Source organism: Rhipicephalus sanguineus, chromosome 3, assembly GCF_013339695.2.
Source record: "Rhipicephalus sanguineus isolate Rsan-2018 chromosome 3, BIME_Rsan_1.4, whole genome shotgun sequence".
Lineage (NCBI taxonomy): Eukaryota > Metazoa > Arthropoda > Arachnida > Ixodida > Ixodidae > Rhipicephalus > Rhipicephalus sanguineus.
This window is the reverse complement of record NC_051178.1, coordinates 91,772,011-91,796,597: the sequence shown is the minus strand read 5'-3', so window position 1 is coordinate 91,796,597 and position 24,587 is coordinate 91,772,011. Positions and strand designations below refer to the sequence as shown.

Genomic DNA, 24,587 nt, shown 5'->3' with positions numbered 1-24,587 from the left:
CCCCTTAACTCGCTGTCCCTTTTATGCATCATCGTTAGGAGTCACCAACCGCGACATCGCGTCAGCATTAGCGTTTAGACACCCCTTTTTGTGTTCAATTTCCAGGTTATACTTCTGTAACGCCAACGCCCAGCGTGTCAGCCTCGCGCTCTGCGGAGTGGTTAGAGTCAGAAATTTGAGTGGGTTGTGATCGGTAATCACCTTGATTTTAGCGCCAAAAAGCCAAGCGTCCAACTTCCCCAGTGCCCAAATGATTGCATAAGCTTCCTTTTCTATGGTGGCCCATCGGGTCTGAGTCGGGCTAAGCTTCTTGCTCAGAAAAGCGATAGGGCGCTCCTTGCCCTCCAGATCCTGCTGTGCCAGGCACGCACCAACCGCGTAATCGGACGCATCTGTGGCGAGGATAAATTCTTTCCTCGGATCTGGGGCTTGCAACGCCGACGCCTGCACTAGACAGTTTTTCACCTTGTCAAAAGCTTCCTGCGCCTCTGTATTCCAAGGTAATTTCTGCGGAATACGTCGGCCAGTTAGGTTGGTCAGAGGCATAACGACTTTAGAGTACTCGGGCACGTAGTCCCTATAATAGTTGGCTAGCCCTAAGAAACTCCGAAGTTGTCCCTTCGTTTCGGGAGCCGGGATCTCCTTTATCGCCCGAACCTTCTCTGGATCGGCCCCGTGCCTGCCTGATCCCACAATATGCCCCAAGAATTTCACTTCTTGTTGTGCAAACCGACATTTGCTTACGTTTAGCGTCAACCCTGCCTTCGCCAGAGACGCAAGCACCTTGTCCAAATGTTCCAGGTGCTCGTTCCAGTTCTCAGAGTATATCGCTACATCGTCAATGTAAGCGCAAGCGTAATGTCTATGTGGGGCCAGTACACCATTGATGACCCTCTGATAGGTGCTGGCGGCATTCTTTAACCCAAAGGGCATCACTTTCCATGCGTACTGGCCTGAGGGAGTGGCAAAAGCAGTACAAACCTGCGCGTCCTCGTCGAGAGGTATTTGCCAGTAACCCCTGAACATGTCTAGCAGAGTTATGTACTTGGCTTTCGCTACCTGGTATAACAGATCAGTCGCCACGCTCATGGGAAATGCGTCTGTCTCTGTTATTTCGTTCAGTCTCCTGTAATCGCAACAGATGCGGATGCCACCATCCTTCTTTGATACGCAGACCAGTGGATACGCGTGCGGACTTTCAACCGGGTATATCAATCCCCACTGCTGGAGCTCATTTACCTGCCTCTCTACCTCGTGCACCAGCGCCACCGGCACCCTGTAGGGGTATGCACGTCTCGGTTGCTCTCCTGCTTTGATTTGTATTTTGTGTGTTCCCACTTTGCAGGTGCCGGGTTTGTTTGCGAATACCCTCGGATGCCTCGCGATTAAGTCTCGCAGCTGTTCTCTCTGTGTGGGCTCAAGATGTGCTATTTCGTCAGGCTGCAGCGTCGCCTGCGCCTCTAGCCCGCATGGTGGGACCGGAACCTCTCCAAATTCCTGATCGCCCTCGAATATCACTCCTACTGCAGTTACTCGGGTGTGATATGCGCGAAGCTTGTTAGCGTGAATGGTTCTGCGTGAACCGTCATCGAGCTCAACTAAATAACTGTACGGTCGCAGTTTTCCGACTACAGTCATCGGTCCCTTCCATTTTGCCACTAGCTTCCCCTCTCCTTCCTTCTCGAGCCATAATACTTGGTCCCCTGTGACAAACTGTTTGTCTGTGGCCCTCAAGTTATAGCGTCCTACGTACTCCTTCTGACTGACTTCACTTTGACGGGCGGCTCCTTCGCTAGCTTCTTCCAACCTACTTCGGAGCTTCGCAAGATATTCCGCTGCTGGCATACCCAGTGATTCCGGAACTTCCCAGTCTCCTGACCAAGTCCTTTTGAGAATAGATAGGGGCCCGTTCGGCACCCGCCCGTACATGAGCTCGAACGGTGACTGCCCTGTAGTCGCGTGCGGAACCTCACGATATGCCCATAGCAAAAACGGAGTCATCCTATCCCACTCGCGCCCGTGTTCACTGACTATGTGAGAAAGCATTCTTTTGAGTGTGCCGTTCCAGCGCTCCACTAAGCCGTTGCTTTGCGGGTGATCAGGTGTGGAAAACCTCGGCGTTGCCCCCAGTCTTTGCAACATCTCCTGTGTCAACCTTGACGGAAAGTTGGTGCCCTGATCTGAGCAAATTGTCTCTGGCACCCCGTGTTGAGAAAATATCTGCAGTAGCGCGTCACATGCAGCCTTTGCCGTTAGTGAACGAAGGCATACCACTTCTGGCCATCTGGTATGTAAGTCTACGACACAAAGAGCATAGCGGTGACCTCTAGCCGAAGGGGGTTCCATAGGACCGATGCAGTCCATGTTTACTGTCTGAAACGGCGCGCTGGGCCTGGCCAGTGGCGTTATCGGTACCCTATCTATCTCCCTCGTCGGAGATTTCACCTGACATCCATGACACGATCTACAGTACTCCTTTACGTCTCGCGACATCTGCGGCCAGTAAAATGAGCTTTTCACCCGTTGTAGTGTTTTCCGCTCTCCTAAATGACCTGCCCATGGTGAATCGTGAGCCATTTTCAGCACTTCTTTGTGCCTGTGCGATGGTAGCACTAGCTGTTTGCACATGCGACCCGCGAGGTGTTCCTGATGATATAATAGCTCGTCCTGAACAAGCATACCATGCGTTCCGGCCTTTGCCTGCGCCCAAGCGTCTCGCAAAGCCGGGTCTGCTTCCTGAACCTCACGAAACTCCTGTCGTTTGCTTTTGACCGGCTCGGAACCTTCGCTGTTGCTCTCCGCGGTTATGACGCCCACAATCGCCCATTGCTCCTCGCATGCCTCCTCTGACAGCTCTACCATGGCTTCGGTCTCCTCGACTGCTGAACACTCGTCTGACACTATGTCACGTTTAACCCTTTCCTCGAGAAGTTGTGCGTAATCGTTGGGCGTGATCAGCGCGTCCGTGCCGTCTAGCAGCTTATCTGTGATTGCACAAAGCACGGCAGACTGCACCGCCTCGGACATCACGTAAGGATTTCCTTCAGTAGCTATGAGCGGCACGTAAGCCAACTCAGCGGTCACCTGTTGCCCGAACGCTCCCGTCAACTTTATCTGCGAACCCGTACCGTTGTACTGAGGTACCACTGCCTTTCTAATTACGCTCACTTCTGCTCCTGAGTCTACCACGGCGTTTAATGAACGACCCGAGCTCTTAAGCGTTACGGTTTCCAGTGAGGGTTGTTTCTGCTCTTTACACTGCCACAACCTGTCTGTCGTTGTTATTCCTAACCCGAATGCAGAAGCCGTCACTCTCGCGACCACTGGACCGTTTTGTTGTCGTCCTGCTGGCCTAGTGCCTTGCCTTGCACCTAAGCCCTTATTGGGGCAATTCCTGGCAATGTGGTCGGTTCCCTTGCACTCAAAACATCGCCTTTTCCACTTTCCGTCCGTGGATGTATCTATAGATGCTTTAGCTTTCTTTTGCCACTCCTCAACATTCGCCTTCTTTAGTGCTGCCTTGCACTTTTCACTCTCCTCGAATCTCTCCGCGAGCCTAGCCACACCACTGGGTAGCAAAGAGGCCCCCTGTTGATTACAAATGACATGCGCTCTCGCTTCCGGGCTCAAACATTCTTTCAAGCGATCCGCGACCACTAGCTGCTTGAGTTCCTCGAATGTGCCTACCTTTGAACTTTGGACATAATAGTCAAAATAGTTCTCAAGGCGCACGGCAAACTGATCCCAGGATTCCTTTTCTCCCTTTTTCGATCCCGCAAATAGCCTCTTGTACTCCGCCGCCGAAAGCCTGAGACCCTCCAGAATGCTTGACTTAAGCTTAACGTAGGCTTTTCGCTCCTCTGCTGTCAGCCTGCACAGCAGCCCACGCGCCCTTTCGCTTAACTGTGGCAAAACTAGCCCGGCCCACCATTCGCTCGGAACTTCATACGACTCGAGCGTTGCCTCGACGTCCTCGAACCACATTGGCGCAAGTGCCTCTTGGTTCGGCATTGGTGCCAGTACACCCTTTAACAAACTTGCGAATTTTAGTCGCCTGTCTTCCTCCAACCTTCCGCCGAGCGATACGCTGTCATCGCCCTCGTTGGACTCCGCCCGATCACGGGCTCGTAGCCGCTGGCTTTCCAGTATCAAGCGCTGCTTCTCAATTTCCGCCTCAGCAATTTTCAGTTGAAGCTGTAGCAGCGCTAGCTGCTGTTCCGACGCCGTATCTGACGTGCCACTACCATGACCCCCCGTGCCGCTGTCGGCGACTCCCAACGCCTGCAAGTTTCCTGCCCCGTCCCCGTTCATTTCCGAGTTGTCCCTTTCTCTGTTTCGCAAGTTGTAATGCTTTATCATCGCCTGCGCCCAACAGAAAATCAAGAGGTACCCGCCTGAAGTAGCCTTGCGGTGCGCTCTTCCTCCTCGGAGTCCGGTGGACTAGCCTTGCTTCGTTGGTCCCGCAGCGCGGTAGTCAGTTGAAGGTGGTTGTCGTCAGTCTCGGCCGATGTCGCTCCCCGCTGTCCTCCTCAGTTCAGCCATGCAGATCCTGCTCGACTGCGCCAGTTAGGTTCTTCTTGTTTGTTCTACTCGCCTCGCTGGTTGCGCGACATTTGCTGCTGCCGCCAAGGAAGCTGAAGACGAGAACTTTTCATCTGCTGGCACCTTGAGGAAACGACCGCTCCGACATCATCTGGATAGAGACGTTTATTCGTTTCTCTTCTCCCCCTCCTGTCACTGCACCCCTGCTTTTATTCCCTGTCTCCCCATTCAAACACTCTTACAGTCCAATCGGAAAGCAGGAGTAACTCTCTCCTTGTCTCCCGGTCGGCTGCCGCTGAAAACACCAGGCCCGGATTCCTCCTCGCCACCTCCTCGCAGGAACCACCGCCTCTCGCCCACTCGTCGATTCGCCGCCGCTGCTCAGCTCCCTTTCAACCCGGTTTCCGGAATGTTCGGCCTCATGCGTTGACGGGTCGTAGGAAAGCACCTCCGGGTACGTACTTGCCATGCTGGGCTGACGGGCCATCAATACAATTGGCCGTGCATCATTGCCGCCGCCTTTGGCTGTCACAGCGAAGGCGCAAGTGTACCTTCCGTCCCTGTAGCCCGGCTAGGCCACGGTCTCCCGTAAGGCACCATAATTGACCCCTTCGGGAGACGTGGGTCTTCGCGTCCTTTGTGACCAGCAGACAGTCGTCGTTCCACCATCCGGTACCACCGCCTCCGTGTTGGCGCAGGCACGCCGGCCGCGGGGCGGGTAACAATATGGAGGTATTCGGCGAACGTACGAAGTTCGACCCCAACAGACGACTATATATTATTTCATTACACACATTCACTGGGACCGTATAATCTACAACACCGAGAAACCATTTCTTTTTCACCTATACATATTACTAAGATTGGTTCACTAACATTCATGACAGCAACTTCCTTATTCCCGAAGGCTGTTTCACCAACTGCCGTGCACCTGAACAAACGACAATATATATGCGAACTGTTCAGTACCGGAGTTCGTAAGAAGTTGTTTGCGGGCAGAACTTTTAGATTGCCCGTTTAAGCTGCACGGTTGTAGAAGTCATTGTCTTCGATGTCCGCGGGGAGTTTTCAGATTGCATTAAGTCCGAAAAAGTCATGGGCAGCGAAATCCCATCAAGTGCATTCGACTTCCCAACTCGCTTTAAAGTCGCAATCCCAGGGTACATTCTGTAGGTTATATGAAGGAAGGAGAAAACAACGAGACAGAATACCGGGAAACAGGTCGATACAGATTACTCTGACCCAAGGGCAAACTAATGCGGGCAGTGTTTTATCCTCTTGCGCGTTTCGCTCCGTTCGAACACTCCAGCGCCTCTTCCAGCCCAGTTGTCTGCGACCACTACATTAGTTCTTGTGTGCTCTCTTGGGTTTCTTCCCGAGCTTTCCGGTACAGCAAGTGGGACGAGAAAACACGCTCACACCTTGACAGGGATATCGGTCCCGACTTATACATCTCCCAGGTACTCTGAGGTGCGACGCGAAAAAAAAAGAAAATAATGTGAAGAAATAGCGGCAAAACGAAGTGAGAGGGCGCGTACACGCTGGGGAAAAAAACGCGTGCACCCAGTCCTATATCAGCGGACCGTGATTAAACCTGAACGCAGCGAGAGGCGGTTGCTTCGGGGAACGGGGAGCGAAGAAAAATGTAGGCAGGGACTGAGGGACCGTTGCTGCAAATTCTGAGGAATGAATCTAGCGGAGAAATGGGTGGAGAGGTTGGCTAGAGGGGCGGGGTGGAGGAGGCAGCCAAAGCCCTGTTTCTTCCACCTCATTGCCAGGCCTGCATGACAGAGGCAGTGAGAGAGGGAAAAAAAAAGAAAGCGAAGGGATAGAAGTACTGAGGTGGTTAGCGAGAGAGGCGGCAAAACGTGCTGATGAAGAGCTAGAAGGATGGATGAACAGCAGGGAAGGGAAAAGAGGAGGGAAACTGCTAGACACCTTAGGCAGCGGGAACTGCTTTTAATTGAGACCGATTTATTTGCGGCAGCGGGATGAAGAAGGAGGTTCCCCGCCCGGCTCGTCTCTCAAGCGCGGGCAACCCCCCCCCCCCCCTTCCCCAGCCGAGGTGCCGGGTTGCTTATTGATTGAAGGCCATTTCTGAGCGCCGAGCGGAATTCGAGACTCGCCTATAACGGAAAGCCGAGACGCGCGCGTCACCGTCACCGTTTGATGGAAAGCGACGTTAGGCCCACCGCCGGACCCGGCGTCCTGATAGGCAGGAAAGAAAGACGCTATCACAGCCATACCCTAGCGAGCCCGCCTGCTCGCCTCTTGCACGCTAGACTCCTTCCATGCCAACGAGACCTGCCAAATGCTCGAAAAGACCTTGAGCGAACAGAGGCACTAAACCAAGTGGGATGCCGCTCAGGCGTCAACGCGTGTCCCGGAGTCTTATTTCCCCCAGAATTTTTGCCGGCCTTGGTAAAGAGGCGATGAACATTTCCCACTCAATTTTCGTGCCAAAGCTGCCTATTCGGTGGCGCGTTCCTTCTTGTCTTCCGTATCGGCACGGAGACGTTTTCATTGCGTTTTTAGTCTGTGTAGGCATATTCGGTTCCAGGAATTACGTTACGTAACTAATGGCTCTTCCAAGCCACTTCTCTGTCGAAACAGGCAAGCTATAATGATGGTTTGCTCGCAGAATTGATACTAAAACATGAGCAACAATAACGATGCACGTAATGTACTAAATTTACTGTTATAACACCACGTAGAGAAGAGATAGGATATCACCCCTGTGAGCTATAAAAAAAGGAGCTGGTTAAATCAAGCGCAGTAGTTCCATCTACGTTAGAAAACTGGGGTATGATTTATCACAATTATGCCTTCTTTGTGCAGACGCACGAAAATTTATAAGGCCCCTTTATGCAGTGCCAGGTGCATACTATATGGTCTCATTCTTTACAGCGATATTGTTAACGCCCAAAACGCTATGTGCCTCTTTTCACAGTTTAGTAAAATTAAGCACTAAGGTAGTGCGTAAGGCAGGTACACGTGGCAAATGTTAAGGAATGTATGGGAATAAATTTTGCGCCTGTCTATCACAGCTTAACCAAATTTGCTTCGTCGCTGCCGTGTTCAGGAGCGTTCAAGAGACGTTTCCCATGCCTACCCAGCTTCCTTCAGAGCACCGTGCGCAGCAGCGCTTCCATGTTCAGATGAACAAAGAGCCACTTACTTTGTGAGGAGCACCGAAATATTAAAGTGTGTACATTAGTTATACTTATTCGAATAATTACGGTATTCTGACGTTCTTTTATTTTTCACGCCTTGTACGAGGTACGCATAGTTAAGCTTTGCCAGTCTCCTCGGTGAAAAATGCGAGAGGGTTTGTTCATATTTCGCCCATGTATTGAGCTTGACGTTGATGGTTCAGTACAAATGCTTATTCTTTTTAACGCTTCTGGCCTAATTATAATGGTTACGAATAATTACAAAAACCCATTTCTTGTTTTCAGGATTTCATGGTGGCACAGGCCGTTCTCCTTTGTTTCTGATTGACTCCGCGTGATTCTGTCCATACTATAGCGCCACGTGTACATAGACCACATTGGTTACCCGTACAGCCTGACAGCTTGCGATAAAAAGCCAGAGAAGATGACGCGACTGCTGCCGGGCTTGGGTCGTTAATTCTACTTCTTTTGTCCTACCATTACCGCGTTTTAAAATTAATGAAAGCAATTAGACAACAAGCCGAGTTAGGTACACACGTGCAGCACCAAGACAACGGTTCAAAGCGAGCTCTCATCGTGGACTCTAGCGGCAAGCACGCTTTTTACAAACGTACTTGCGGACGCGTCCGCAACGTGAACGAACAGGATGCATCCTGCCACCCGGTCTCTGCCACTGCGAAGAGTACCCGGGACTATCATGGCACGACTCCCTCCACACACAAATTCTCGCTTTTGGCAGGCAAGACACCCTCTATATATCAGGGCTTCCCGTGAGACCTCTTTGCTGAATGTCCATCGCGAGCTGCCTTCAAAAAAGGAAGCAAACGTACACCACGCCCAAAACCTGTCACATGCACGAATACACGTCCGTACGCGGCCGCTCTTACACGGCGACCACTGCCCCAAGCGAAGTGACAATATCCTGATTTGTCGCACAGCGAGGTCCGAGCGTCCAAGGTTTACCGTGCCTCCCTGACGCCATACCATGTTTTTTCGTTTTTTGGTTTGCTGACACCGAGTCCCACAACCCCCCACTCATGGCAACCTCCCCCATCAGCTCGGTTGGCGCTGGGGTGGTGGCATAGGCACGTCTGCGCACGCATTCGTGCGAAGCACCCCCTCACTCGACGGGGCCTGTCTCGTTCTTTGCCCCCCGCCACTCCTTCTTGCTCTTGAGGGACGGCGTTCCATTTGTACCCGGGACCCACAGTCATCAATTCCGGTGTAATTACAGCGACGCGCAGTTGAGATAAAGGATGGTAGCGGTGTACTTTGGCTGCCGCTGGGCTGCGGATCCTGATCGCTGCGCGAGTCGCGCGCGCTCGGGTTTTTCTTCTGTCCACTTGAACCGGGGACCCCCTTCTGGAGATGGTCGCGTTTGCTTCGCCAAATCGGCTTGTGCTCCGCTCGGCAAAACATCGAAATGTTTGCCGCGTCTCCTACGTTGTGCTTCTGTGACAATATTGGCGCTGGTTCTGTCGGCCCACGCGGAAATCAGGCAGAGATACGCCGTGCCTTCTCTTTATGAAATATATTTTCTTTCTCGGCTTGAACTTCTTCTTCTATGCAGTGTAGGTGATATTTACACTCACGGTTTCGGTCGTTAACAGAATGACCGGCGCTACTGCCTGATGAGGCAAGCTATTGATAATACACGTCCACCTCTCGGGTTAATATGTTCTTGCCTCAGAGAAAAACATCGATAAATAAGTTAGAAACCTGATTCGACTGAAGGAAAAGCCAGAAATGAGGCGAGGTCTATCAGAAGGCCCACGTGCATGCGGAGCATTCCGATTTCCCTTGGCCCGCTAGCCATATGCCGACACTTGAATCGTTGATATGCAATTTTCCTGCGTTGCGGAAGCAGCGCGATCTGTTCTTCATCAGCGCAATCTAATGAAGCAGCACGTTGTGCAAGGGGTGCTTACGTTGCTTTTGACCCTCTTCTAAAAACAAGAGGGTGTCGGATTGTTTTCCGCACTTAGAGCTTATCGGCCTAGGCATCGGGAACACGTCCTCTAGTGCTGCTAAAAAAAAGCCCACTAACGCGCCTCCTTGTGCTTTGGGTACAAAGCCTTTGGAGTGCGGCAAAGGCACGTTAACGTGCTTCGGTATCGAAGTGAAGGCCTAACTGTGTATTTTTTGCGTTGGCCAGTGCATACTGGTGCATAGGCCAGAACCCTCGCAGATGTGCAGTATGTAGAATATGATATCCACCAGAGCGCACTGTTCGCGCGCTCTACATAACGGGAGTAGAAACCACGAGATCCGCGGTACCGATAACGCATAGCGTTGTCTCACGCGCCGCGCAGCGATTTTGTAGCAATGCCGCTTCCTACGCTAATGCGCTTTCTTCGCGTTTCTCGCTCTTCTGAAGTAGTCAAAGCGACGGTCCGCCCGTGAGCTTCACCTACACGGTCAGCCCTGATGGTTGAATTACAATAATAATGATAAAAACATTGCTATAAAACTGTGGCTGCCGCTGCCCTGTAACAGTTACACTCTTCTACCAATCTTGTAATGTTACAAAAGAGACACAAACGAAACAAAATATCAAACGAAATCTTCAAGACGGAGAATGGCCGTTGCGACATACGTTATTGTGCTGTAGCACTTTATCCTTCGAAGTGAGACTATGCCATAGACACACAAGATTTGACCTTATCGGTGGCTGTAAGGGAGTGCAGACTTCACACAAGAAAGGCAAGGCTTTCATCCTCGAACTCCTGAAGTCAATTCCCAGTATTCGAGAACTTCCATATTTACAGCGCGAGACGACACCACATGAAGGAAAGAAGGCACGCATGACACACAGATCGCTGTATATGAAATGTGGAAGGTACAAACCAACTCGCCCGCCATATTGTTGTGTGGATATCCGGGGTCACCGAGGGCCCTCATGTTACCTAATTGCATGCTTGCGCTGTTTGATTTGTCTGCATTCCAGATACAGAACCTTACTTTCTTGCGAGGCTATTCCACGTTGCTTTTGTATACACTCTAAAAAATTTTCGTAGATTCACAAGCAATATGCGCGTGACCAGACAGAAATATTTTCTGTCTGAAGAAAACCGCGAAACTTTTTGTAACGTTACGGAAGCTGTTTTTGTTTGAAGCATTATAGAAATTCTTCGCGTGTTAATGCAGAGACTCCTTGGTTTTGCCCAACACGAGCAAAAATCAGAAAAGAAATACAGTGAAACCTTCTGGAAACTACGGAAAAGTGCTCCCGTTCATGCAGTGCTACGGTTCTTTGTGTTTTAAACACTAGCATTCACGCATGCTCTTCAGTCAGCTTCATCCATGAGGTCTTTCACTTTAATTTCTTTCTTACGCTTTCAATATCTCTTGGTATAGACTTCTTTTCTTCCCGCGGGAGTTCTTTCATTGTAAGTGACTTAAAAACTGCCATATACAACTTCGGAGCGGGTAGGGTTTGTAGGACAGCCCTATCCATTCTCTCTCGCAATCCGCCATCCCAACTTGTTACATTAATCTGGACACCAGCTCACGCAGGCCTAATTGGTAATGAGGCGGCTCATGCAAGCGCTCGAGCTTTCACGATCCGAGCGCAGGCTAGGCTAGGGGACGCTTCAGAAACCAATAATCTTCCTCCTGCATTTACCTCTAAAGAGAGATTGGTTACGTACCATGACATTTGCGGGCATTACCGCCTAGGTCGCCAAACCCTCCCGCCTTTACTAAGTCGGTCCTCACGCAGCCGCGAGGTTCTATGGCGTAGACTACAAACCCGCACTTTTCTTTCCCCTGCCTTACACCACAAAATTTACCCCAGGATGTACCCTAATTCGCACTGCAACTTTTGTTCTGTCAGGCGAGCGGACCTTAACCACATTATGTGGCAATGCAAACGTCACTCCCCTCCCCGGAGCCTTCGTAAACAATTAAGTAGTCAGGAGCTGTGGGAGGCTGCCATGCGCAGCTACAACCCCGCACTTCAGGAGGCTATCCTGAGGTGGGCTGAGGTGGTAGAGGAGGCCTACAGCGAGTAGGATCCCTCGCCTTCATCTCGCAGACCCTTTCCCTTAAGATGGGATAAATAAAGTTATTTCTCTCTCTCTCTCTTCGACACATTTTACTTGCCAAGATAAAATTAACAAAGAAAGTGGACAAGATAAGGTTTTGGGCTTTACATTGGGAAAACATAATGAGACATGGTGTAGCAGGGGACTCTGGAATAATTTATACCACATCAGGTTAATGTGTACATAAATCACATTTAAAGTGCATGCATGTTTCATTTCACCCTCATTTAAGTGTGGCTATCACGGACAGATTCAAACGTGCACGCTTCATGCTAAGCAGTTCAATGCTATAGCCAAGCTACCACGGTGGGTAAAAAGCAGAATGAACTGAAGTCGTGTATATTTCTTTAATACCAATAACGCATCCAGCCAATACATTTTTCACAAGCACAGGAGTCCAAGATGAGTCTCTTTTTTTTTCTGTGGTCCTTCAAAACAAAAGCCAAGTACACAATCATTACCACACCAATACCATGCTTACGAGGACAAATAAGTGTACAAGTTTGAAGCAGACATCATTATAACACCACGGACACAACCACAGTGAAAAGCATTTTAAAAAATTCCGGCCGATCCCACGCATTGTGGGAATCGATTTCATGCGAAGCCGACAGCGAGTTGCTGCATATGCTACCGTTTTTTTTGCTTTGAGCCAAGCATTAGGAGGTGGATTGACGTGTAAATTGAGCAGTTGCGGGCATATCAAGGGCTTACCAGGCATGTCAATTACACTGGTGCCTAAAGGGTAACTTATTGTTCTAAATAACATTTTCACTGATGTTAGAGCACAGACGTCAGTTTTATTGAAATGGAGCATGCACTACGATGTGACAATGTGTATATCATTAGTAGCGGTCGTTGGTGTATTCCTCTGGGTTCAAGCAATGGTGGAATACAGCTTTCTGAGTCATAGGAGTACATATTTCATGTTTATTAGATTGCTATAAAAGCAGATAGCCAACGATGCAAGTACAATTGATGTCGCCCCGACATGACACTTGTATAGGGTCTTTTTCTAAAGCAGTGGCATGCCCCTGTGGTAGAATACTTGACAGCCTGTTTGAGTGCATGGGTTTATTCTGGCTTGAATCGTGATTTTGATTCTCTGTGTTCATCAAGACTTTTGCTAACCGACAATGCCATTGATGCCGGCCACAAGTTATCTGTGACACGAGTTATCTTCGACACAAACTATCTGCGCCATTGACGGGCATGTAACATTGTTCATGTTTGTCGTACATTCATGTCCTCCTGTACTAATTTTGGTATAAAGTTCAGCAGACAACCACGAGAGGGGCCAGATGTAGGCAGATCGATAAGAAAGAAATGGCCAAAGAGCCTTTGATTCACAAAAGAAATGCTTTGCATTTAATATAGCCAACAGTACTCCGTAAACTTGTTCTCTCATTGCTTTCTGTAACCTTGTTCTTTCAAAACAAAGCAAACAAAGAAGCCTAAAGCTCCCGTTAGCTACATTACGTGTCATTTATGCATTGTATTGTTTACATGTGTGTTGGTATTTTGCCTATCCACTCGCAAACCATAGCATCATTCTCTCAATAAGGGCATTCTTAACTGTAATCATTTCCAAACAATTGATATGGCAGGTCATATAAGGAAGTGCAGAAAGGAGATAGAATTGAAATACACAAGCGCCTGATTGCACAAACGTTGCAGCAAAAACCTTTTAGCTGATATTTACCATTGCTACATATGACACTCTTGTTTGATAACTGGTTGTAGGGTTGCCGTATAGTATTTCGTGTTGGTTGAAAGCTACTGACGAATGATTTGATCACACAGCACATTAGCATCACAGTATATGCCAGAAAAATAAATAAATGGAGTTACTTAGTACCAGGCATCATCATCAAAATATACTGCTAGCACTCATCTTAGAATGTGTTACGAATAGCGTTAAACGTTTCCCAGGCTACTGATAATAAACCAGTAGTGCCCTTCGTGTAAACTTAAGCATCGAGCGAAGCAAACAACAAAAACCGAGCAAAGAATATACAACACCAGTATATTCAGTATGTACAGTATGTACAGTATGTATGTATGTGCACAGAATATACAGTATGCATGTATGTATGTGCACAGACACACACACACAGCCTAAGTCATCATCATACTGTAGCTTTTGACAACTGTGTGCCAGACGACATGTGAGAAAAGCTACCCCACAGCTACTAGCTTGGAATATTGCTGAGCAACTGATGAGCATGAAACGAGCTTGAGCTTCAGAGAATATTGATTTGTTGCATGAGGGACAAAAGCAAAAGCCTAGTTTTTGCAATATAGAGCAACACTGCTGTTACTACTGTATCAACACCCTCCCTGGCAAACTGAGAGACATCTATTATCTTTATGGCCTATTAACAAAAAAACTCCACGAATTCATGGAATACACAGCAGTGTCACAGCATGACGAGGGGCCTTCTAAAAGCCTGGCACTAGTACAGTAGACACATTTCTGTATGGTCATGACAGTGCGCTCTGCATCAAAGTTGCAAGCCAAGCCATCAAAGTGGGTTGTGCTGCGGCCGCTTACTCCACGACTTCCTCACGTTAATTACTTCTTCAGGTGGTATGAAGCAGTGGGGTAGAGCATGTGCCTGTTGAGAGAATCTGACCTTATCACTATATACAAATGCTTCAAGGAAACTTATATCATTACTCATAAACATAGCTTGTTGCCAGATGCATCACATTTCAAACTGTGGCAGTCAGTTTCCACAATGTAACTTTTCGTTTTGAAGTCTGCCTACTCTTATGAAGTGACTCTGTGTGTGTTTGATGCTTCTGCTGCAGTGTTTAGATAATGCACACATGATGTGTGTTATTTGCAACTTGCGGTCTGGAAAGGCTGCAAGCATGTCGAATGGCCAATTGCCTGTTGATGAGGAACTATGTGCAAAGTGGCAGAAGAAAATTTGCCGGAAAGATTTCGGTTAATGACAAGTCTCTCCCCATTGTTCTATGCAGCAAGAATATTATTTTGAGCCACTATGTTAGAGAAAAATCTGGTTCTTGGTGCAGTGTGAGAAGCATTTGGGGGGTGCCTGCACAACCTGAAATACCTCTGCCCCCTGCAAACCCTCAGCGAAGAAACTGCGTAAAGATAGAAAAGCTTGAGATTCTACTTCTTTGAGCAAGCCAGAAAACTAGAGAGAGCCAGATGGTCATGAGCTTGCCAGTCTGGTGCGCCCACAAAGGAAGGTTGAACAGATCATCACATAAACAAGTAACAATGCACAACGAGCCAGTTGACACATTTCCTTGATAGCGACGCTTCTGTCACAGGTTACACAACATCACTCCTGTAGGTGGAAGGTCCACAGCAGCTAGGCGCTGAGAGAAAAAAAAATTCAAGCTTTTACGGTAACAACAAGCACTACACCTCACTCTTATAGAATTTCGTGGATGTTCAAAAGGGGGAAAAAAGCTGCTTTGCAGCCTCATTGAATTGAAAGCCATTGAACATTGCAATTCTACCCTGAAAAAATCCTCAGAGCGGATCATACGGTGATCTATTTCGCTCAAATGCCATGACCGTGCCTCAACCAAGCTGCTGACACCACCACTGCTCACTGTGGAGGTACGCCAGTCTTAGCTCATCATCACTGAAAATGAGTGGTTGAATTAAAGAAAGGCTGGTTTGACAAAGCTCCTCTCCTAAGCCGCACCAGCGCAAGCCTTTATTAATAACCGTTGAGCTTTCATAAAAGCCATAGTGCATATAGATGATTGGACGTCTGACGTGGTATTCGGCATCAGACAGGCAAGAAAGCAATAGCCGAGCAGCCCGAATGAAACTCTTGTTAACAGTGTACTGTATGGGACGAGCTTCAAGGAGTAACAATTTTGGAGAACGTGCTACGTTTTGTTATTTCAGAAAAAATCCAAGCGGAAGAGACTTGTTTTCCTGGATGAATGTAGTCATTGAAATTGTTGAAAAATGCCGTTATTCCTCAGGGCACAGTGCTGGCCAACAAGTGGGCCGGATGTTAATGGCAGCTGATGGCGAAATTGTAGTAGCGTGGCGTCTTGAAGCGATTGTGCAGGGTAAACAGCAATAGTGCACCTTGTGGCTCTCGACAGAAGCTATGCTGGCTCAGAAATACCTGACTGGTAGATTTCCTTGCATACGACATCAGCAACTGAAGCTACCCGAGGATGCAACAAGGATTGCAACTTTTGCAGCTCATTTGCTCTGATGGCATGACACAGGTTCTCAGAGCAGAGCGCTTAAACAGCTGCACTCTTTGGAATTGCGCGATGAATATGTTGTTGGGTGTGCATTTCTAGTATCTTCGCAACTGTCATCACCTTGGAAAGAAATTCTTGGATGGTCATGGGTTGGTGCTACATTAATCAAGCGAAGAGTTCCTGCTTTGCTACTTGCGTAAGGAAACAAACGTTCATCTCCTCAGACACATTGGCATAACACAAAATGGTAGTCATGCCTTCCATGAAAATCGTGATGTTTTTGTTTGGGTGCAGCATATGGGTTAAAAATAAAAAAAGCTGTCATGCTTTCCCTGCAAACAATGCTCATGAAGGCAGCTGGTGTGGAAAATGCACGGCACCTCATTGTTATGCACACAAATAACAATACCAGGTATGTCTTGAGCCTGCAGCGGCCACCGCCATAGCAAGGGGGACCGCTTTCGTTGGCACTCTCAGCTGGCGCCTTAGTACCGCCTGCGAAAGGCGAACAAAACTAAATATGTGCGGCACGTGTTCGAGGCGCAAGCACGGCATGAGTAGCACAGCCAGACATTCTTTTCGGGGGCGTTTCTACCATACTTAATTTATGTTCGTGCATTTGTATGTGTGCATGTGTATATATACACATGCCAAATCAAAAAATTTCGAGGATTGGGGCTGACCCCCCCAGAGGCGTAGCCAGAAATTTTTTTCGGAGGGGGTTCAACCATACTTTATGTATGTTCGTGCGTGCACTTGTATGTGCACGTGTATATATACGCAAGCAAAATTGAAAAATTTCGGGGGGTTTGAACCGCCCAACCCCCCCCCCCCTGTCAACGCCCCTGGACCCCCCCTCCCTCCCAATGGCTACGCCAGTGCACATACTGTACGACAGATGTGTTGTCGAAAGTCGTGTTCATGTTGCACATGTTCACAAGCAGGATCTTTAGAGCCACTTAGTGAGCCATCATCTAGTGTAACGGCGAATCACCGAACACACCAAACTTTCACTGCAGCCCCATTGAAGAGGAGTTGCTCAAAAAAGAGTTCATTTTTTTAGCTACGAACCAAACCCTATAATTAGGGGGCTCCATGTTTTCGGTTTTAACCGAAAAAATTCGATAAACATTCGTAGATAAAATTTTTGACAATTCGGATTTATCCGATAAACTCCGATTTCAAGGGCCAATATGACCTGGTGCTGTTCTTTATCGAAAGGGCAAGTTCTAAGTGCTCATTGATACATCTTCTGGTTTGACCGATTTAATGTTTACCGCGCGTAGCTGTATTAGGCGATGTAGCTGTATTGTGCTCCGACTCAGCTTCCTACATGCAGAAGGTTCACAAGGACTTGCAACTTTCCAACCCCGAATTCAAGGCGCTTCACTTCAAAGATTCGTGCCACCTACTTAACAACGCTCTGGAGGATGGAATCAGGACGAGCTCGTTTAACATAGTTCACGATTTTGTAGTGCCCTTTCCTGCCCTGTTCAGGTCGTCGCGGGAGCTGCGCCATAAGTTTGGTCTTGTGTGCTTAGCCATGGGCATGCCCATCAAGTCGCTGAAAACCGTAAGTTCACTGAGGTGGTTTTCTTTTTACGAAGCTCTAGAAGATATTTTGGACAACTGGCGCGCCATTTAGTCTTTCTTGAGAAGTGACGAAATCAAGGGAACGATGTGTGAGAAGCTCAAGAGTCTTATTTCATCACCTGAAGCTGTGCACGACTTGCTCGTTAAGGTGAGGTTTCTGAAGACCAATTCGTGTGCCGTGCTCTCAGTCATCAAGGAACATGAGGCAGAGAGTACCCTGGTACACCAAGTTTATCCCATACTGGGGGTTCGTATGCATGCACTCATCAGTCAATGGCGTGATCCAACTGAGGTCTTCGCATGAGATGTCAGAAGTCTGTTGGGCCTCCTTGACGAGACTTACCGCTTAACGACTGTCGCAGACTTTCACGAATACTATGCTGCTGTCGCCGAAAAGTGGAGACAGACATCTGAGAGGAACCTGTGCAATCAACTACAGTACACCAAAGAATCGTTTTGGTACTTTGTTCAAATTGTGAATACAAATGTGAAGCATGAGCTGCCCTGTGCGTTCAAAACCTATGTGCCTATTTTTTAATTAGTGCTTCTTGAAACTGACGACATGAGCCAGCTCCTGAGTGATTTTGCGAACTATCAGTGCTATGAAATATGTAACATTGTTGAACCCCTGTCGTTTTGGAGACTTCACAATTTCCAGTGGCCAGTGCTTCCTCGCTGCACCCTGCGTCTTCTGGCGCTTCCTGTTTCTAGCGCTAACGTTAAAAGGGCATTTTCAAAGCTAAGAGTCGTCAAGCGAAAGGAGCGCACTCTCGATCACTGACAGCAACAAGTATGCTTGCGTATTTTACAATATAAGCCTTAAGCATAAGGTTGTTATACGCACAAATACAGGTGCTTTGTGTTCAAGTATTTCGCTTGTGCGTATATGTTTTTGTGCATTCAAAACCTCTGGAAAAAAAAAAGTGCTTCGTGTGTTCTGATGTTTTACTATTCAGATATGAATAGATCTAAGATTTTGGGGTTTCGAGAATAATACACAACTCCGAATATCGGAGAATTGGAGATTTACGAGAAATAAACTCCGATAAACGCCAAACTTCCGTCAAAAATATAAACTCCAATAAACACCCGCCGATTTTTAAGAAAAATAAACACCGAAAACACGGAGCTCTACAAGATATTCACAGTGAACATCAACACACATTCACACCACACATTTCACGTTGGACGATCCAGGCTACCGCTATGGCTGAAGATCACAAAAGCAAATCCTAATCCACATTTCCACTTTCTGTATACCCACACACAAACACGAATCACATTTGCGGCTTCTCAGACGTGCGCTTTTCGTGTGATGCTCACGGGAAATTATGCGCTTCACACACACACACACACGCACGCACCATTCATTCATAACTTCGGGCTAAGCACGGTAATCGTGCAGCAACAACACAGCACAAACACGCATCACATTTGGGGCTTCGAAGACGTTGTATTTTGGTTTGATGCTTGCTGCTGCGTCCGATTTAGGAATGCAGGTGGTAGCAGGTGGTGCTCTTGGGGAATTACGCGCAACATACACAGCCACCATTCTTTCGGAACTTCGGGCTAAGCACGGGGATTATGCTGCACAAACAGAACAACGGCGCACCGTACGAAGACAGCTGTAACACTCCGTACAATCGCGTAGTGCGCATAGAGCATTACCAAGCCTCGTTAGCCGTCGCGGACGCTGTGCATCGGTGGCGCAATGGCAGAATTCTGCACGGCAGAATTCTGCCATTGGCCAATTCTGCCATTGGGTGTGGGTTCGACTCCTGCCTTGGGGGTGTTCTTTCCTTTTTTTTTACTTTTTTAAAGTATTGGTTCTAAATTAACCTTACTGCTCTGGAGGAGCTGTATTTTTTGTTTTTAATAGAGAATCACGTTGGTGTTAGCGGCAGACGTAGCTGGATGTGGCTATGTGACGCGAGCAAAATAGTGAGAGCGCCGAAGGCGCACTGCAAAGCGGCAGCCTACGTTACTTCTCCCAGTGACACGGGCCAATTAGTGACCCTGGCGAAACAATGAGAGTCAAATGGGCACCGCGAACAACACGCTGATTACTTTGCCACAACGGCCATGCAACGACTACGAACAGCTGTTGCACCGTCAACATAGTGCTGTTGTTAAAGTGACGGGCCTCCTCACCTAGTTTTATGGCATTTTTATGGTTACTTCGGTTACTTATGCCCATAAATTACAATCCACTCATGCTATTCGCTCATGTTGATGAAAAGTTAACAGTATAATGACGATTTAAACAACAACATTAAAAACAATTTGTCATGTTTGCGACTGTTACTTTTAACAAGCGGTAGGTAGCGCTGCGGTTCTTCCTTTTTTTTTTCTTTTTCCCGCGCCCCACAGAGAGGAAAAAAAAAGGCTCCACGCATTTGGTTTTCTTCACGCAGCAACGTGATCGGCGTGTTTTCGATGATCTCGACGCTCAGCAAGATCCATTGTGCAGTGTTAAATTCAGAGATGTTTTCCTCATCGTCTACAGCAGTGAATTCTCTTGTGCGCTTCGTCGTTTCCGCCCGCTGAATATCGACGAATTTGACAAAGAACTCTGCGAAGTCTTCCCGGCTGGCGAGGAAAACGCCAGCACCCACCTACTGCAGATGAACCGTGAGTATTGCAGCATTGCTTCAATGGTTTGCAAGCACCCCGTTAAAACATCGTCTGCTGACTGCAGAAACTGAGGAAGGGATGGAGGAGGCGTGAGTCGAACAACAACCGACGTGTGCCGCGGGAACTCGGCGATGCTCAACTGGTACCGGGATCACGAAAAAGTGAGCTACGCTTGTATGCTTTCTTCTTTAATGTAACTGAAAGCTTCATTGTGCGAAAAAAAGGGTGCCGTCCATCTTATGCGCAGTTTTCTTCCCGAGTAGAGGCGATACGCATAATGAAAATAAAGTAAAATGGCGTGTTGAAGAGATATCAGAGTTCGTAAGCATCATTCAGCAGCATTGCGAGATGCTTTCGCAATTAACCCTGAATTTTTTAGTATTCTGATGATTGACAGCAGCATGTTTACGTTTCTTTTCTTTTCCTTTTTTTAAATGAGCAGATAAGTTGTGCAACAATTCTGCTATGATACACGCCCAACGAGCGTTCGACTCCGCGCGCTACAACCGGCTGGTCACTTCACTGAAGCAGTACGAACAGCCTGTTACGTGCACTTTGTTTATTTACATTTCTGAAACTATGCTGATAATTGTATTATAGCGTCACGTTTTTACCATTGAACATGTGCTCAAAGAGGGTTTCACTCATTCACGGCATGATTATGTAAAGTGAAAGCTAATTGATTGCAATGATAAGGCCCGTCTTGAAGGCATGACTTCGATGCTGCATGTCAGCCTCTGGCACGATTGTAGGCTTTTGCACCTTCCTAGACCAAGTGCGTTACTAGGACTGTGACCTTGAAGTGCAGGTTAAATGCCTAACGAGATTATGCCAGAATTGATCTATTCCTCTTGAGCTGCCTCTTGAAATGAATGCACCAGCTACAGTTGCATTTTTTTGCACTATGAGGGAGTATCGCACTGCTTCTGCAACGTTGTGACTAGCTCAGTACCTTTGTTTTGTGTCATTTTGAGGTAATTATTACATTAAATAAATTTTCCTTTCCTGCTAAGTTTTGTTATCCTGTTTTGTGTTGAGAGGCTTTCACGCAGGGTCAATTCTTGCGGCAGTTGCTTAATTTTCATTTTACAGTTGCCTCTAACTGCAAAAAGCTGGCTCAAGTGGCAGCATAAAATATTTTTTCTATCAGTTTAGCAATGACATTAGTTCAAACTTATTTCAACATAAACCTCGAGCCACTTGCAGATCTACGACAGTCCTCCTTGTAACATTTGTTATATTTTAAATTAAATTACAGCTCGGTACATTTTACGTAATCTGTTATTTGTATATGAAATGACCACCTTGGTGTACAGCGTGGTTCATTATGTAAATTTGACAGTGCAAACAAACAAGACAAACAAACAACAAATAAGTGCAGTCCGTCCCACTCTCTCTGTGTCCTGTTTGTTTGCGGTGCCAAATTCACATAATGAATCTATACCAACTAAATGTTTACAGTGCATAGAAGGTTTGGAAAGGGACAAGACAAACATAGGCAAAGAGCGCTGACTTCCAAATAGTTTTATTTTGAGAAAAATGTGCATATATACAAGGCAAGGGAGAGGGTGCGAGACAAGAAAAGAAAGGTGCTTACATCATTGCCACATCATCTGAAACGCTTCCAGCGTACCACCACGTATGCCCTAAAGCCCAGCCAAGTTATCAAATTCTTGATTTGAAAGTGGAATAGAGGGTGCGCTAACGCGCTTGTCCCCCAGCTTATGTATCAACTCAGCTTTGATAACTTCGTGAGTTAGCTGAACCCTATGCCTTGCCATGACTTTGCTGTGATTGAAACGGGGTGTGCGCCCACAGTCACGACAGTGACTGCTGATGTGCCCCTGCACTGTGTTGAATACATTATTGTGATGCTCGTGCGAGTGGTCGTTTAGGCATCGGCCCGTTTCACCGATATAACTTTTTTCCACACATCAGTGGGATTGAATGAACAACCCCCTCTGCGCAGAAGATGAAAGATGTCCTGTGCTTCACGGAACACCCAGGAACTCGTGAAGGCTTGAGCGTTCACCATTTGACATGACCTCTGAGGCTTCTCTGGAGCTGAGAAAGCCACCTGCAAGTTGGCATGCGCTCCTATCTTCTTCAGCCTATGCAACACATTGTGTACGTAGGGCAGCACAATGAGGCGCTTTTTTTTTTTTTGGTGTTCCCACGCTCTTTGCAATCATCTCCTTGCTGAACCTGCTTCAATAGACCTATGCTACTCACTACCACATGACAAACTGCTTTTATATGTCGAAGAATGCATTGACACTTTTGAGTCGCCGGCGTTTCAGACTACTATACTCGCGGACAACTTTCCTTGGCAATGAAGGAAAGGCTACGGGGGCAGAGCTACTGCACAAGTACTGCTGTGCCGAGTAGTCCGGTTCGGCGTACGTTTCGAAATTGGTTTTGGTTTATAAACATTCCGTATCTCTTGTGACGGCTGTTTGATTATTTTAGTGGCTGTCACAGGCTTTGACAGCCATTTGTTACTGAAATTCATCACAAGCTCCTTCGGCGAGTCGTCGGAGAAGCTGGAGGATGCCGAGAGCTCAGCTGAAGACGAAGACTCCATTTTGACTGTGAGGTGCCCATAAAAGGTGCGGCGTTTTCACACGCGCAAAAACTCTAAATGAAATTGCATAAAGTAAAACAAATATAACTATCTCATTGGTTCATGCTGACCCCCTTTTCAAAGTGTCCTGTAGAAAATAAAGTATTGTTTTTTTTTATTCTCGCGCATTAAACATGGACTTAATTGTGGGACTATATTCTTCAGCGGTAGCACACGCGTAGTTCAGCTCTGTAGCCTTCCCTTCATTGCCAAGAAAAGTTGTCCGTGAGTATTGTTGTACTCCTACATGAAATAGAGTTTCGTCACGTGGAATGATCATAACTTCATCCAAAAGAGTGGAATTTGCATTGGTTTATGTTTGGCACCAATCCTGAGCGATATTTATCTTGCAGGTCACGACCGCGACATAGCAAGCAAGCTAGACGGATCCGTTGTTTTTAATGTGTGCCGATTTGTTGATGACTTCTTAATTCTGGTTTGGCAATGAGACGATTGCAAAGAGCATGGGAAACACCAACAAAAAACGTATCGTTGTGTTGCCCTACATACACAATGGGTCACATAGGCTAAAGATAGGAGCATGCGCCAACTTGTAGGTGACTTTCTCGGCTTCAGAGAAGTTTCAGAAGTCATGCCAAATGGCCAATGCTCAGCCTTCACGGGTTCCTGCGTGTTCTATGAAGCACAGGACATGTTTCATCTCCTCTGCAGTGGGGGTTGTTTATTCGATTCCACTGACGTGTGGAAAAAAGTTATATCGGTCAAACGGGCCGATGCCTAAATGACCGCTTGCATGAGCATCACAGGTGATGCACTGCATAGGGTCTCGCATAATGCTTTTGCTTTCTGTTCCTTAATTGTTTCCTTGATTGGTAGTATTTGTGCTTTCCAAAGGCATGTGGGCAAAACCGGTGGTTATTCAAGAATATTTATTTTATGATTTGCAAATTCGTTAAATAACAAAGACTTTAGCCCCAATTCTGGCTGTTGTATCGGACATGTATGCTCATGAATATTTCAGTTATTAACTTCAAACAGATTGGTGTCTTTCAGCGGTGAAACTATTTGAAAACTGGTCAGGTAGTTTGTGAAGTTTCTTTTAACATTCTGTACCTTTTTTTTCCCCAGCTACTACTAGATTGATCTCTTTTTCAAAGGGAACCTGATTACAAACTGTGGAGAGAGGCTGCAAGCAGCTTGGATACACTACTTCAAACTTTGGAGAGGAAGACAAACCAGCGTTTACAGAAGTGGGATCCGGTAACTACACATTTTTACAATGAAGCTATTTGGGAGTACAGGAATGGTTTTTGTGTAGCAACAGTGATGGCCTGTGGCGGCTGTGGCATGGACGTTTAAAAATGAGAAGGCCAAAAACACTTCCTACGTTGCACCTTGAACTTTCAACATAATTATCAATAGTTGGGTGTGTCCAGGTAAGAATAAACACGACGTGCCAGTCACCATTCCCGATTTTGATGAAATATACTCTAGGCCATAGGTCGGCAAACTCACTCATGAGTCGACTCACTCAGACTCAGATCGAGCCGTAAGTCTGAGTGAGTCGGGCTGAGCAATACGTTGGCGAGTTTGAGTCCAAGTGAGTCCGGTTGAGGGAAATTTTAGTGAGTCTGAGTCCAAGTGAGTCTGGTTGAGAAAAATATTGGTGAGTCTGAGTCCTAGTGAGCCCTAAGCGCAAAATATATTTACTGAGTAAGTCTGACGGAGCTCCACCCTTCATTGCCGACCAGTGGTCTTATCTACTCACCTATCGGCGTTACTATCAGCCTTATATTGGCTGAC

The 24,587-nt window shown here is 47.3% G+C and overlaps 1 long non-coding RNA gene across 1 annotated transcript; it reads left to right on the top strand.

The window, feature by feature from the left end:
* The first annotated feature begins 19,942 nt into the window (after positions 1-19,942).
* Positions 19,943-24,032, top strand: LOC119385036 (uncharacterized). The gene is made up of 3 exons (XR_005182056.2): positions 19,943-20,197; positions 20,265-20,361; positions 23,913-24,032. It is a non-coding gene; the product is annotated as an uncharacterized LOC119385036 (long non-coding RNA).
* The last annotated feature ends 555 nt before the right edge of the window (positions 24,033-24,587 follow it).